The sequence below is a fragment of the Crocodylus porosus genome, unplaced genomic scaffold (genome assembly GCF_001723895.1).
Source record: "Crocodylus porosus isolate Cpor-Errol unplaced genomic scaffold, CroPor_comp1, whole genome shotgun sequence".
NCBI lineage: Eukaryota > Metazoa > Chordata > Crocodylia > Crocodylidae > Crocodylus > Crocodylus porosus.
This window is the reverse complement of record NW_017728918.1, coordinates 100771796-100786395: the sequence shown is the minus strand read 5'-3', so window position 1 is coordinate 100786395 and position 14600 is coordinate 100771796. Positions and strand designations below refer to the sequence as shown.

Here is a 14600-nt window from a genome sequence, read left to right as displayed (position 1 = left end):
ACATCTTCATCTGATACCTCATGCAATTAGGGGTCAGATTTTCACCTGATTGGCCATTTTTTAAGCTGGCTGCAACCATGCACTTGTGTTTGGTCACAGTTATAAACTACGCTCTGTGGCAAGATCAGGCAAAAATTGTCACTTCTGTTTGTGCCCATAATAGGCAAGCAGGTTGTTATCTGCTCCTCTGCTCCTTTGAGGTGAGGTTCTGTAGTAATGTCTACTGCAAGCAGCTTCTCTGGAAATGCTTTCTCTCTGTCTGCTCTGGATGCCAGTGTAGTTTACACTGGTTTACAACACTTATGTATATTACATCAATAAAAATGTGTTGAACATATAGGCTTTTAGTTAGAGAAAATAAACAACTTGGAAAGGTAAAAAAAAAGAATTCTTGTCTTTCATTAGCTTCTGCTGAGTTTTGAAGTAGACATATCCAGGCAGGACCATGCTTGCTACACTGCTGAGTGTTCTAGGTTCATTTTAACATTCCATTGAACCCAGTGGATACTTCCTGAATGGTGACAATACTGAAGAGTACTTGCAAAACATTATTCAATCATTTACTTAGGCTCTGCTCCCTACTGCCCTTGGAAAAACCATGCTGGTGGTAACTTCTGCAAGTCAGTAAGATGTTGCTTCTGTCTTGCTAGTGAAATACTTATTTCTGTATTCTCATAAAATAAGTATGTTAAGCAGTGCCTTCCTTATTCCTTGTAAAACATATAACAGTTCATTACTTTTTTCCCCAAATTTTAGTAGTAATTTGCAATACTCTGCTATTATGTCCATTATAGCTTTTACTTTATGCATTTGTAACTGAGAAAATATTAAAAAGAATGCATGAGTATACCACACAGGCACACACAAATTTAATATATACAAACTCTATCTATCTATCTATCTATCTATCTAATAAAGGGCTTAGTCCATCCATCTGTCTGTCCGTAACGCTCTTGGAGCACTCTGATTAATTAGTGAAACAACCAATCAGAATGCAGAGAATTGCCATGACGTTGGGGACAAAGGGTGCTCTGCCGCCTCTGGGGAGCAGGTCTGAGGGGAGGGGTGAGGCCAGTGACACTGGAGGTGGCAGCTGTGTGGGGTGCTGGTGGAGGGGGATGGAGGGAACAGTGTGGCAAGCTTCCCCCAACCCTGCTTCCGGGAGGTGGTGGCAGCATGGTGTGGTGGGTGCTGGTGCTCCGTCCCCGCCGCCCCCCTCCTCCCCTCTCATTGTTGACAGGCAATTCGCTAGTGTTGTATACACTATATACATATATCTATACCATATACATATATATGTATGTGTATGTGTGTGTGTGTGTGTGTGTATACCATTTAAAACAATTGCTTCTTGTTAATAAGAACCAGGCTTGAAGAAAATTTACAATAGACTCTTTCCAACTTCTGCGTGTGGACTGTTCTTCTAAACATCATATCTGAATACAAACCATTATTTTACTACCTTGACTCTTCTTTTTTAGATATGGAAAGTTGGAGATAAGTGATATATTAAGAAGATCATATAAATTATGTTTCAACTTTGCATTTTCCTAAAAGTCTAATTTTTGGGCACCTGTGCTTATGTTTGACCTCATGCCTTACAATTCACCACACAAAATTAAAAATGAAAATTGATCTTCATAAATTACAGGGAAACATCAGTTTCTTATTGGATTCAAATGGGACAATTTAAGGAATAGGGTACTACTCAAGAAGAATGATGGAGCAAAATGAGAACCAAGGAATTTTAAAACTTTTAAAAAATTCAAAAATAATTTTAATACAAACTGCTTGAAAAAGAGCAGTGAACTATCTTAGTCAGAAATAAAAAGTCACACTAAAATGCCATCCATTGAATGTATGTACATTTTAAAAGAACAGAGCAAAAATGGTAATTTAAAATCTGTAATCTTATATATATCAACAAATAGGAAAACTGAATATAAATTATGAACACAAGTGATGCAATCTTAAGTAATTTGAGCTTTGTACTCATAGTTTATTATTGCTCTCCCAGAATCCCCTAATGCACTTACAGTCTTGTAATTCATATTATGTACCTATCATTTAAGTCTGCCTGTAATTCATGCTGTCGTCTATTGTTGCTTATTATGTCACTATCATACCATGGGGATTTGATCAGTGGCTCTGCTTCCTTAACTCAATTAAGTAGACTTGACAAACTGTGCAATACTTTAACTTTCACAGACTTATTTTTAACTGTGACAAGATGACAGATCATTGTCTCTTGCCTGCTAACTTAGATTGGATGATAGTGGTTGACAGAGGAGAGTATCATTGGTTGAAATGTGTGTATAACTGTAACTGAGAATACATCATGCTATTAAGCTCCAACAATTGCTTTATTACTGTTATAAATGTCAACTCCAACCTACGTTAACATTTTTTTCAAAGTAGGGCTCTTACTCACTTCCTTGGACATCAAGACCTGACTCTAGCATCCTTAGGATTTTGAAATACAGAAAAAAAACCAATCTGAGTTCTCTTTAGATTAAACTTACTAGCTTGCTATACCAATATATGGAAGCTTTGCAGTGGTTGGATTGAGTCTTACAGCCTGTTCTCTTAAGAGCAGTTTGATTTACTCACACTTGTAATGACTACATCTGCAGCCTTATGTTGCTTGAATGGAGGTCATATGCGGCAGTTGCTTGTATAAGGCAGTATTTCTAAATACCTGTTTTTGAGAAATTACTGTCTTCCTGTTTCTCCCTGTATTTTGGATTTTAATTCCAAGTCAGTTCTCTGGACTTGCACACACATTCACATTTGTATTTTTACAGTTCCTGAACATATATGTGTTTACAAGAGTGTTAGGCTGTGTCTTCTTTAATGAACATGGCTAGTTAGGCCTTAAGAAACTGTATATATCCATGAAACAGAAAAAAGCCCTGTCTAGCATTAGGTGGCTGTGTTTAAGAGCAGCACCCTCCAACACATCTTGATGCCTCTGGTGCTTCATGGATACAGGTACACTGCTTCTGGTCAGAGAGGTAGTATGTGCAGAGCAGCCCAGTGTGTTTGACAGAGCTAGTCCTAGATGTGGTAAGTCTGCATTCTAGACATGACCAGAGAGGAAATCAATCCTGTATATCATGGTACGGTCATAAGATGCTGAAACTTGCAAATGGCAGCCATGGGATATACATCTGTACAACACAGTCTTTATCAGAAGAGCTAGGTCCTCAGAGGATGCTAACTGGTGCAAGCTCTTTTGTCTTTGGACTCTAGACCATATGACCCTATGATGCTGAATTGTAACTTATGAGAACCATAGAGTGGTTTTGGTTGCTGAAATGAAGAGGAGTTATTGAAACTTGGCTGGACAGCCAAGATTCTTCAAACAGCAGATACCAACAACCGAGAATAAATGTGAAACTGGGAAAAGCCCCTCACCACAGGGTCAGACAGCCCATTTTTCTTCCATTATTGGAAATTCCTGGTGAGTATAGAAAAAAAACTTTTGACAAAACTACCAGTTTCCTAAGTTCTGTATGCTGAAGCGGGCCACAGTGGAGTTTAACTTCTGGAGCTGCTTTGCAAAGGTTTTGGTTTGAGCCTGTACTCTGTACCAGTCCACCATTTTAAAATGTAATTACAACATAATAGGATTCCTGGACCAGCTCAGCCCCCTGTGCAAATAAATAGTCTATAGTGTCCTAATGCCATCCATCTATCACCAAGGGCAAATCATGCCTGACCAACCTGTTTGCCTTCTATGATGAGATGACTGGCTCTGTGGATGCAGGGAAAGCAGTGGATGTGATATACCTTGACTTTAGGAAGGCTTTGATACTGTGTCCCACAACATTCTTGCAAGCAACCTAAGGAAGTACAGGTTGGATGAATGGACTGTAAGGGAGACAGAAAACTGGTTGAATCATCATGCTTAGAGGGTAGTAGTCAATAGCTCGATGTCTGGTTGGCAGTCGGTATCAAGTGGAGTGTCCCAGGGGTCAGTCCTGGGTTTGTTCAATATTTTTATCAATGACCTGGAAGATGGGATAAAGTGCACTCTCAGCAAGTTTTCAGATGACACCATGCTGGGGGGAGTAGTAGATATGCTGACAGGTAGGGCTAGGATTCAGAGAGACCTCGACAAAGTGGAGGACTGGACCAAAAGAAATTTCATGAGGTTCAATAAGGACAAGTGCAAAGTGCGGAACAAACCCATGAGCCAGTACAGGCTGCAGAGACTGACTGGCTGGGCAACTGCTCTGCAGAAAAGGACCTGGGGGCTACAGTGGACAGTAAGCTGAATATGTGTCATCAGTGTGTCCTTGTTGTAAAGAAGGCTAATGGCATACTGGGCTGCATTAGTAGGAGCATTGCCAGCAGATAAAGGAAAGTGATTATTCCCTTCTGTTCAGCACTGGTGAGGCCACATCTGGAATACTGTGTTCAGTTTTGGGCACCCCACTACAGAAAGGATGTAGACAAATGGGAGAGAGTCCAGCAGTGAGCAATACAAATGGTTAGGGAGCTGGGGCACATGACTTCTGAAGTGAGGCTGAGGGAACTGGGGTTACATAGTCTGGAGAAGAGAAGATTGAAGGGGGATTTAATAAAAGGCTATCTGACAGATAGTTCCAAAGAAGCTGGATCTAGACTGTTCTCAGTGGTGGCATATGACAGAATAAGGAGCAGTGGTCTCAAGTTGCAGCAAGGAAACTTTAGGTTAGATATTAGGAAAAACTTTCTTACTAGGCAGGTAGTAAAACACTGGAACAGGTTACTCAGAGAGGTGGTGAAATCTCCATCCTTGGGGGTTTTTAAGACCCAGCTAGTCAAAGCTTTGGCTCGGATGATCTAGTTGGGGATGGTCCTGCTTTGAGCAGGGGCTTGGATTAGATGACCTCTTGAGGTCCTTTCCACCGTAATTGTCTACAATTCTATGATAAGCACTCCTGGTTAGCAAGACACAGATGCTTCCAAGGAAAAAATGTTATCAGAAGTCAGTCTGATTTTCAGTGGCATTTGTAAATACTCAGCACCCTTGAAATCAGTCTGTAAATATTCTGGTGGCCTCAATGCCCAGTGCACCATGATCATCTTAATCTTATAACAAAAGCCACAATTGGCACAATGATCAGCCTACTTATTAAATGCCACACTAGAAACAGTCTTGCTTACTTTGAGCAAAGGTATACCTTTCAGGTAACATGGGGAAGTTATGTGGTCAAATGTGTCACTTATGCAGAGATGATTTGTACTTAAAGGAAGCACCTGAGCTATATTAAAATGCCTAAACTCACATTAGTGTCTACAAGAAAATCTACGAAGAGGCTGGGTTTGGTTGGGCAAAGGCACATGTTTTATGTCTCCCCTTACTTTGTTAGGGCTGTTAGAATTTTAAAAAGTTAATATTTTTAGAGATTTGTCTGTTGGCAGACCCACATGAAGAACAGTAGAGCTGGTTGAAAAAGAGGAATACTTCCCATTTCCCACAACCACACAACATTTCTGTGAAAAACTTCTAAAATTTCTCACTCTTCACAAACTAACAAAACTTCAGCTTGTTGCCTTCATTTTCTGCCCTTCCTCATGCTTTCTTCATCTTTTTTCATTTTGCCACAAAGAGGGAAGAAAATAGAAAAAAAGGTAGAAAAGGAATGAAGGAAAGAAAAATAATAAACCAAGAAATAAAAAAAAAAATAGATTTTTCATTTTCTGGTCCCCTCCAAAAGAAGCCATTTTTATAACAATATTAAAATATTGAACCACTTCTAAAAGCAACACATGAAAAATATTTTTGAGTATGTATATATGGCTGTTTTTAGCACGCATCATTTTGCACTGCAACACAATCCAAAGGAGGCATGATAATGTAATGCACTGTTTTTTTATAACAGACTGTCCCTTTGTAGAAAATGTATATACTGTAGTAAGCAATGTCACTGGGAGAGGGAACAGGTGATGTAATTAATGCTAAAAGTCCCTTCCCTCCCCCTCAGTATTCCATTGCTGACTGCTTTATTTTTGATGAAGGAGAGCACAAAGGGATGCAGCTATAGGTTACCAATTTAAGCACCATTAGTTATCTACTTCTCATCCTGCTGAAAACAGTGTGTGGATCCATATAGTTAAGAAATACTTTCATGATGAATGAGTAACAATTGTCATCCAGACAACTCTCACTGTCTGCTGCAGGAGAGCAAGGAGGTAATGTAGTCTGTCACCAGCTACTGCAACCTATTAAGTAAAGCAGCAGACAAAAAGAATGGGCCATTTTTATGGCTGATGGGTATAAATACGACATTCTTATTTCTTCACACTGTGGGACTGATGCATGAGTGTTAGGGCAGCTTTGTCTCAAATGCCAGCATACAGCTGCAGTCAAACTATTTTAGCTACCCAAAAGTGCCACACCAATTCTGGAGTGGGGCATGACTTGGGCATCCCTATGTCACAGTGGGCTTTGGTTGATGTTACAGCGCCTATGGGCTGTTACTAGCTGATATAATTTACAACACCCCTGAGACTGTTCAAATTTATATTGGCAATGTCAGACACCATAGGATTTTGTGTGTGCATAGGGTGTCTTTGTACTCTCAACTGCATTTGAATCCTAATACAAAAGCCAGTTTGATATCCTTTCTCAGCTAGCAGCAGCCAGTATCCATGGAAAGATACAGGATTTACTGAAGTGGGGTGTGACATACTGCCTCCAGACCATGGAGGGAGGAGGATTAAGTGCTGCTGGAGCATGGGGCACTGGGGATCTGGGTAGCAAGTAGACACACAAAGGGGCAGGGGGCCTGTCTGCTGCTCCTGCTGCTGTTCATGGCTGACCCAAAAGTGAGGGGTGCCCCAGAGCCTCTTCTGCCCTGCTCTACTAGTGGGTTGCAGGAAGCAGCTTTGCAGGGTGCCAAGCTCTGCTGGGAACAGTGATGGTGAGCCATAGGTTCCTCTTTCCAGTGCTTTCTCCCTGCTCACCACTACCCTGTGGGTGTCTCCTGCCAGTTGGGAGCAGGCACTGGAAGAAGGAACCTATATGTCACCACTGCTGTCTCTGGCTAAGCCAGGCTCTCTGTACAGTTGCTCTACACAGCCTGCAGCTGAAGCAGGATAGGAATGGCTCTGAGGCTCCTAATATGCCTGTGTCATCTGGAGCAGTGGCAGTGGCAGTATCAGGCAGGTCCCTCCTTTAAGTGCCTGCTTCCAGCTGGCAGGGATAACAAAGTGGGGGAGCAGTAGGGAGCAGGTGCAGGCGGAGGCAATCTGCCCATCACTGCAGATAATAACTGTGCAATATTTCTGTGTACTCATGGAAAAATTGGAGGATTGAAGGCTTAACTGCATGACAGTTAGGTAGGTACAAAGGTTGTTGCAGGGTAGGACCCAGAGAGTTCTAATGAATGGATCTGTGTCATCCTGGCGAGAAGTGGCTAATGGTGTCCCATAGGGGTCGATGTTTGGTCCAGTTCTTTCCAACAACTTTATCAATTATTTGGATGTGGGGTAAAGAGCTCACTGGCCAAGTTCATGTATGACACCAAGTTATGGGGGACATGGTCATGCTTGAAGATAGGCTGCAGATACAGGTGGACCGAGGCAGGCTGGCAAGTTGAGCGGATCAGAACCAGATGGAGTTCAACACTGAGAAGTGTAAAGTGCTTCATCTTGGGATGAACAATCCCCAACCTACTTACAGGCTCGGTGGCACCAAACTGACTAGCATCATGACCAAGGTGACTTATTTATGACCAGGTGACTTATCACCTGGACTAGGGGGAAGAAATCGATGTCGTATACCTCGACTTTAAAAAAAGCCTTCGATTTGGTATCCTACGATCACCACTTGGCTAAACTCGCTAATTGCTGCCTTGACATCACCATGATCTGCTGGCTGGGGACCTGGCTCCACGGTAGGACCCAGAGGGTGGTGGTCAATGGGAGCCAATTGACTTGGTGCACTGTGACCAGTGGCGTCCCACAAGGATCTGTCCTAGGCCTATACTGTTTAACATCTTCATCAGTGATGTGGACATTGGTGTCAGAAGTGGACTGGCCAAGTTCACCGATGACACCAAACTCTGGGGTAAATCATCCACACCTGAGGACAGGAGGGTGATCCAGGCAGATCTGGGCAGACTCATGAAATGGGCAGATGAGAACCTGATGGTGTTCAACACTGAAAAATGCAAGAGTCTCCACCTTGAGAGGAAAAACCTGCACCATGCTTATAGTCTCAGTAGTGCTATGCTGGCTAGCACTACAGATGAAAGGGACTTGGGAGTCATAGTTGACCACAAGATGAATGTGAGCCGTCAGTGTGATGCTGCAGCTAGTAAAGTGAGCAAAATGCTGGCTTGCATCCATAGATGCTTCTCAAGCAAATCCCGGGATGTCATTCTCCCACTATACTTGGCCTTGGTGAGGTTGCAGCTGGAGTACTGCATCCAGTTTTGGGCTCCACAGTTCAAAAAGGATGTGGAGAAGCTTGAGAGAGTCCAGAGGAGAGCCACGCACATGATCAGAGGTCAGGAAAACAGACCTTATGATAAGAGGCTGAGAGCCATGGGGCTATTCAGCCAGGAAAATCGCAGGTTGAGGGGTGATCTGGTGGCTACCTGTAAGTTTATCGGGGTGCTCATCAGGATCTGGGGGAACGTCTGTTCACCAGAGTCCCACAAGGGGTGACAAGACTGAACAGTCACAAACTCCACTGTGACCGATTCAGGCTGGACGTAAGAAAGAACTTCTTCACTGTCCGAGCCCCCAAGGTCTAGAACAGACTGCTGCTGGAGGTAGTTCAAGCACCCACTTTGAACACCTTCAAGACACATTTGGATGCTTATTTTGCTGGGATCGTATGATCCCTGCTGACTTCCTCCCCCTGGGGCAAGGGACTGGACTTGATGATCCCCTGGGGTCCCTTCCAGCCCAAATGTCTATGAAATCTATGAAATCAATGACAGACTGGAGCCAGCAAAGCCAACCGCACCTTGTTGTGCACCCAAAGTTGCATCTCAAGCCGGTCCAAAGAGGTGATACTTCCCCTCTATGAGACATTGGTCAGGCCACAACTGGAGTACTGCATCCAGTTCTGGGCACTGCACTTTAAGAAGGATGGGCCAGCTTTCAGAGGAGGGCCACCCACTTGGTTGGAGGGCAACAGGGCAGGCGTTATGAGGAGAGGCTACGGGACCTGAACCTGTTCAGCCTCTGCAAGTGGAGGCTGAGGGGGGATTTGGTGGCTGCCTACAAACTTGTTAGGGGAGATCAGCAGCAAATAGGAAGGGCCCTATTCCCCCTAGCAGCACCTGGGGTGATGAGGAACAATGGCCAGAAGCTGCTGGGTAATAGGTTCAGATTAGAGATTAGGAGGCACTATTTCACTGTTAGGGTGGCTAGGATCTGGAACCAACTTCCTAGGGAAGTGGTCCTTGCTCCTACCTTGGATAAATTCAAAAAGAAGTTGGATGAACACCTGTCTGGGGTTGTGTGATCCCAGCGCGTACTCCTACCAGTGGCGGGGGGTCAGACTAGGTGATCTGTTCAGGTCCCTTCTGACCCCAAACTACTATGAAACTATGACTGAAAGGGACATAGGGGCAATAATGGACCATAGCATGAACATAAGCCATCAGTGCGATGTTGTAGCCAGTAGGGCAAACAATACTTTGGCATGCGCCAACTGATGCATCTCAAGCAAAACCAAGGAAGTGATTCTTCTGCTTTACTCAGCACTGATGAGACCAGAGTTGGAGTACTGTGTGCAGTTCTGGGCGCCACACTTCAACAAGGACATGGAAAAGCTTGAGAGAGTGGAGAGAAGAGCCACCTGTATGATCAGAGACTTGCAAGGCAAGTCATACAAGGAAAGGCTGAGAGACTTGGGTCTCTTTAGCCTAAAAAAGAGAAGGCTGAGAGGGGACTTGGTAGCAGCTTACTGCAACATCAGGGGAGTACATCAAGGGCTCAGCGAACAACTGTTGACCAGGGCATCCCTGGGGAAAACAAGGAGTAATGGCTATAAACTCCCGGAAGACTGTTTCAGGCTTAACACTAGAAAAAAACTTCTTCACAGTCAGGGTGTCCAGACTGTGGAATAAGCTCCCTCCAGAGGTGGTGCAATCACTTACCCTGGAAATCTTCAAGAGGAGACTAGACAGTCACCTTGTTGGGGTCACCTGACCTCAGTTGTCTTTCCTGCCTCATGCAGGGGGGATGGACCTGATGATCTTCCAAGGCCCCTTCCAGCCCCTTCCAATCTATGAACCTTACAATCTAAGATGCCAGCAGTTGTGCCCGTGCCCTGTGCAGCTGCAGCCCATAGCCAGAAGCGGTCCTGTACCTGGGTCAGCTGGGAAAGTAGCAGCTGCAGCAGAAGGGGCATGTGATTACACTGCCACATGCGCCTCTGCTAGTACTTGATAACTTTAAGTTACTGCAGCTTGACCATTCTGTAACCACAGATAAAAACCTGCAACCCACCAGGTTGGCTGTGGTATTCTCCGACATGCCACATGACCCTGCACATTCCTCCCTATCCTCCTACTCACAATTCCACTCTTGCTGGAGGCAGGCTAATTAGCAAGTGCGTGGACTGATTGCCTTATGCAGTTGTGCTAATTAGCCCACCTTGCAAGCCCACCTTCAGTACTTGTAGTCAAAGGAGGAGCACATGTGAAGCAATGTGGCATACTTGAGGATACTGCTGCTAGGCAGGGTAAAATGAGGTCTAGCTGTGGCCTATGTCCTTGGCCTGCACATAGAAAAATGACATGCTTTTAACTCTGCAGAGATAATTTTATGCCCTAAAATGTGAGGCTTGTTTACTCCTATTTCATCTATAAACCCAGTTACAGTGTTTGCCTGTCACCTCCAGCCATGGTGGAACACGTAAGAAAGCAAACAAGGTTCTCTAGGTAAATCTGATATCTGTTATTAGGTATCAGATTGGTACAAACACCTGAAAGCTTGCAGAGTAGAATTTTTCCAACTATTTTAGTTGGTTTAATGAAAGATATCAGATTTACCCAAAGAATTTTGTCTGCCTATGTCCTTGGACCAACACGACTATACCAACACCCCTAAGAAAGCAAGACACATTAAATTCAAACAAAAGGAAGGTGCTATCCATGGCTGATTTGCCAGGTGAGCTCCAGTAACTATTACCAGTGTAATATGAACATCGCAAAGAAGTTTGTGTTATTTCAAAGCTACAGATAAAACATAATTGAGTTCATATGCAACAAGGATGCAAATCAAAAGCTATAACTTTAGTATGAATTGCTGAAAACAGCGCTTTGGAAGTAGAAGAGAGGGTGGAAGTACAATAAATCTGACAGTCCACATCTGGAATAATGCCCAGGGTTTTGGAAGTTAAACGTTTGGTCATACCTACTTTTAAAAGTGTAATTCATTTTTTAAAATCAGTCTGAGAAGTATATTTTAAAGCTTTTAGAAAAATCTGGACACTTCCCAAATGTTGTTAATTGAAGCTCTGAGTACTGTTTCAGTTGCTATGATATGTCAAGAAAATTAAATGGGTTTTCATATGGCCAGTGTTTCACTTTCTTTCAGATTGTCATTTAAAAGTATCATTATTATTAGTTTAGCATTTTCAATGGGAATGAACTGGAAAAAATATAAATAGATAAAGAAGTATGCTATTTCCTTTCTGGTCTACAGGAAATTAATACGAGGAACACTTAATTGGTCTTAAAGGCCTTGAAATAGACACTAAATAAACAGAAAGGGATTAAAATGTAATATTTTTTCCTCTTCTAGATCCTCAGTGAAAAAGAACCAATGAAATACAGTAGTTTTCAATGTTAAAGCATCAAATGAATCAGGAGAAGCTTCTCCCCTTGACATTCAGCATGTTGTACGCCTTTTTATAGGGCACCTTGTGGATGCAGTACCTGGGGTTGGAGGGGGCAGAGCAAACATTTTCATGAACTCTTCTAGAAAAATAGTTGTCAGCAAGCATAAGGGACTAGATGTTATCGGATATTATGACAAAGTAGGCTGTAGCCACTGACAGCTTATGTCTTTCTGAACAAGTTAGTCTGTAAAGTGCCACCCTGAACTGCCTTCTGCCTGACTTCCCACTACTACAGCAAACTATCACTCTATATTCTGTATTGTGAAAATATATACATAGACATCTGAAATTAACAACAAGTTGGAAGCTCTCCTTTACTTTTCTTCAATTTTGTGAACAGTGCTCAACATTACTGTGCAGTGATACCACATTACTTTTCACAGCTACTTTCACAGCCATTATATAGAGAACAAATGCACCAGGGCTGACAGGACATCCACAATGATTATGATTTAAAGGGAATACCCAGAGAAACTAATAACACATATGCCTCAGGAGAGGACAGATGACCAAGGATTGTTATTGTTGTTGCTTATAATGCAAATTCATTATGATTTCATCCAAAGCCCCAGTGAGGGTTAAGGCCCCATTGGGACTGATGTTGTTAAACACAGATAATGTGGTAACTTCTGCCCTGACCATCTTGTGGGCTTGTGAATGAACAATGTTATTCAAGCAAGTGAACATGGAGATGACTTAACATGTCTGTTCCAGATACATGTTTTGTTGTGGGTATGTGCTGTTGCTTTTAATTGGTGATAGAGGACACAGGGAGAAGGAAATGGCAGGAATGTGAAGGATAACAGCAGTCAGAAAGTATGGTATAGAAGGAAGAAGAGGATGAAGTCTCATATCTAGGTAGCTGGGCTTTTTAGACAGCACAGATGATTCTTAGGAAGGGCTCTAAGGGTATATAATTATATATAATAATTATATGCCCATATATAGCTATAATTATTTATAATATTTAGGTCTGTTTTCATTAGAAAGAAATAAAGATATACCAGCAAAGGCTCCTAGTAACTATGCCCTCATGGAATATGAGATGCTGCTCATACTGGCAAAGTTGTTTTTTGGCATAGACCACTTCTATTGGTTCCTGGACAGGGTAAGCTATACTGACAGAGGGATTTTTTCCTGATATACCTGCATTTACACTAGGGCTTTTCTTGGCATAACTGTGTCAATAAAAGATGATAAAAAAAAATCATATCCCTTAGTAGCTTAGCTAAGGGGGGGCACTGCAGCAGCAGCCCTGGGTGTCACTTTTGGTGGGGGAGGGTGCTATGCAAAACTAGATGCTGCTGTGGCTGGTGGCAGGCCACACCATTGGCACCAGTAGCATAGGAGCTGGCACTGCCCCATGCCAGTAAAAATGTTAAGTGTAGACCCCTCCTTGTGCTGCTTATACAAACAGGCTTTGCTACAGGCAACAAAGGCAGTGCAAAGCAATGGGGCTTTCCATTCTCTGCTACACCACAGTTGCTCATTCAAGGCCTGATCCAAGTCCTGCTGAAGTCAGGTTTTCTGACAAGCTGAAAGCCAAATCGCAAGGGTTTGGTTCTGCAAGGTCCTAGAAGCAGCCCTATGAGCTTCTGAATGCTCGGGACCCACGGGGTACATATAGGCATTACATTTAGATCGACCTAACCAATGTTAGGTCGATCTAAGGCTAAGTACAGACAATCAAAAAGCCAGAGGTTGAATCGATTCAATCTTTGCAGGTTCGTCTAAGCTGCACAGATTGAACCGAGAAGCAAATGAACACAATTCTGCTCAGGCATGTAGGGGGGCTGTCAGGAAAGCTAAGGCGGACATAGAGCTAGGACTAGCATCCAAAATCAAAGATAATAAAAAGTCCTTTTTCAAATATATAGGGAGGATAAAGAAAGCACTGGGAAACGTGGGGCCTCTGCAGGATTCTCTGGGCAATATGATAGTTGCGCCAGAGGAGAAAGCAGACCTCTTTAACTGATTCTTCACCTCTGTTTTCTTGTGCAGGGACCGGGACTTCCCCACCATGATGCGAAATGGACTCCAGGGGAACACCTCCAGACCTCAGGTTGGGGAGGACTGGGTTAGAGAGCTTCTGGAGGGGCTGGATGTGTTATTGCAGGGCCCTTGGCACGGCTTTACGAGCACTCGTGGTGCTTGGGCCAGGTGCCAGATGACTGGAAGGTAGCCAACATGGTCCCCATCTCTAAAAAAGGGAGGAGGGAGGACCCAGGCAACTATAGGCCCGTCAGGCTTACCTCAATCCTAGGGAAACTCTTGGAGAAGATCATCAAGGAGCACATCTGCGATGGGCCAGCTTCAAGGATGATGCTCAAGGGCAACCAGCATGGTTTCATTAGGGGTAGGTCATGTCAGACCAACCTGATTGCCTCTTATTATCAGGTCACAAAAGCATTGGATGCAGGTGACGCATGCATGGACGTAGTTATTCTGGACTTCAGCAAGGCGTTTGACACTGTCTCCCACCCCATCCTCATTAAGAAATTGGGCGACTGTGGCATTGATGCCTACACAGTCAGATGGATTGCAGGTTGGCTGAAGGGTCATACTCAGAGGATGGTGGTGGACGGGTCATATTTGACCAGGGGGGAAGTGGGCAGCGAAGTTCCCCAGGGCTCGGGCCTTGGGCCCACGCTGTTCAATTTCTTTATCAGCAATTTGGATGATGGGGTGAAAAGCAACCTGTTTAAATTCGCTAATGATACCAAAATTTGGGGTGAGGTGAGCA

At 43.5% G+C, this 14600-nt stretch overlaps 1 protein-coding gene across 2 annotated transcripts in view; it reads right to left on the bottom strand.

Annotated features, from left to right (window-relative positions):
• The window catches only part of NKAIN2 (Sodium/potassium transporting ATPase interacting 2), a 971195-nt gene that overhangs the window by 79068 nt on the left and 877527 nt on the right, over window positions 1-14600 (bottom strand). The window lies entirely within an intron of this gene.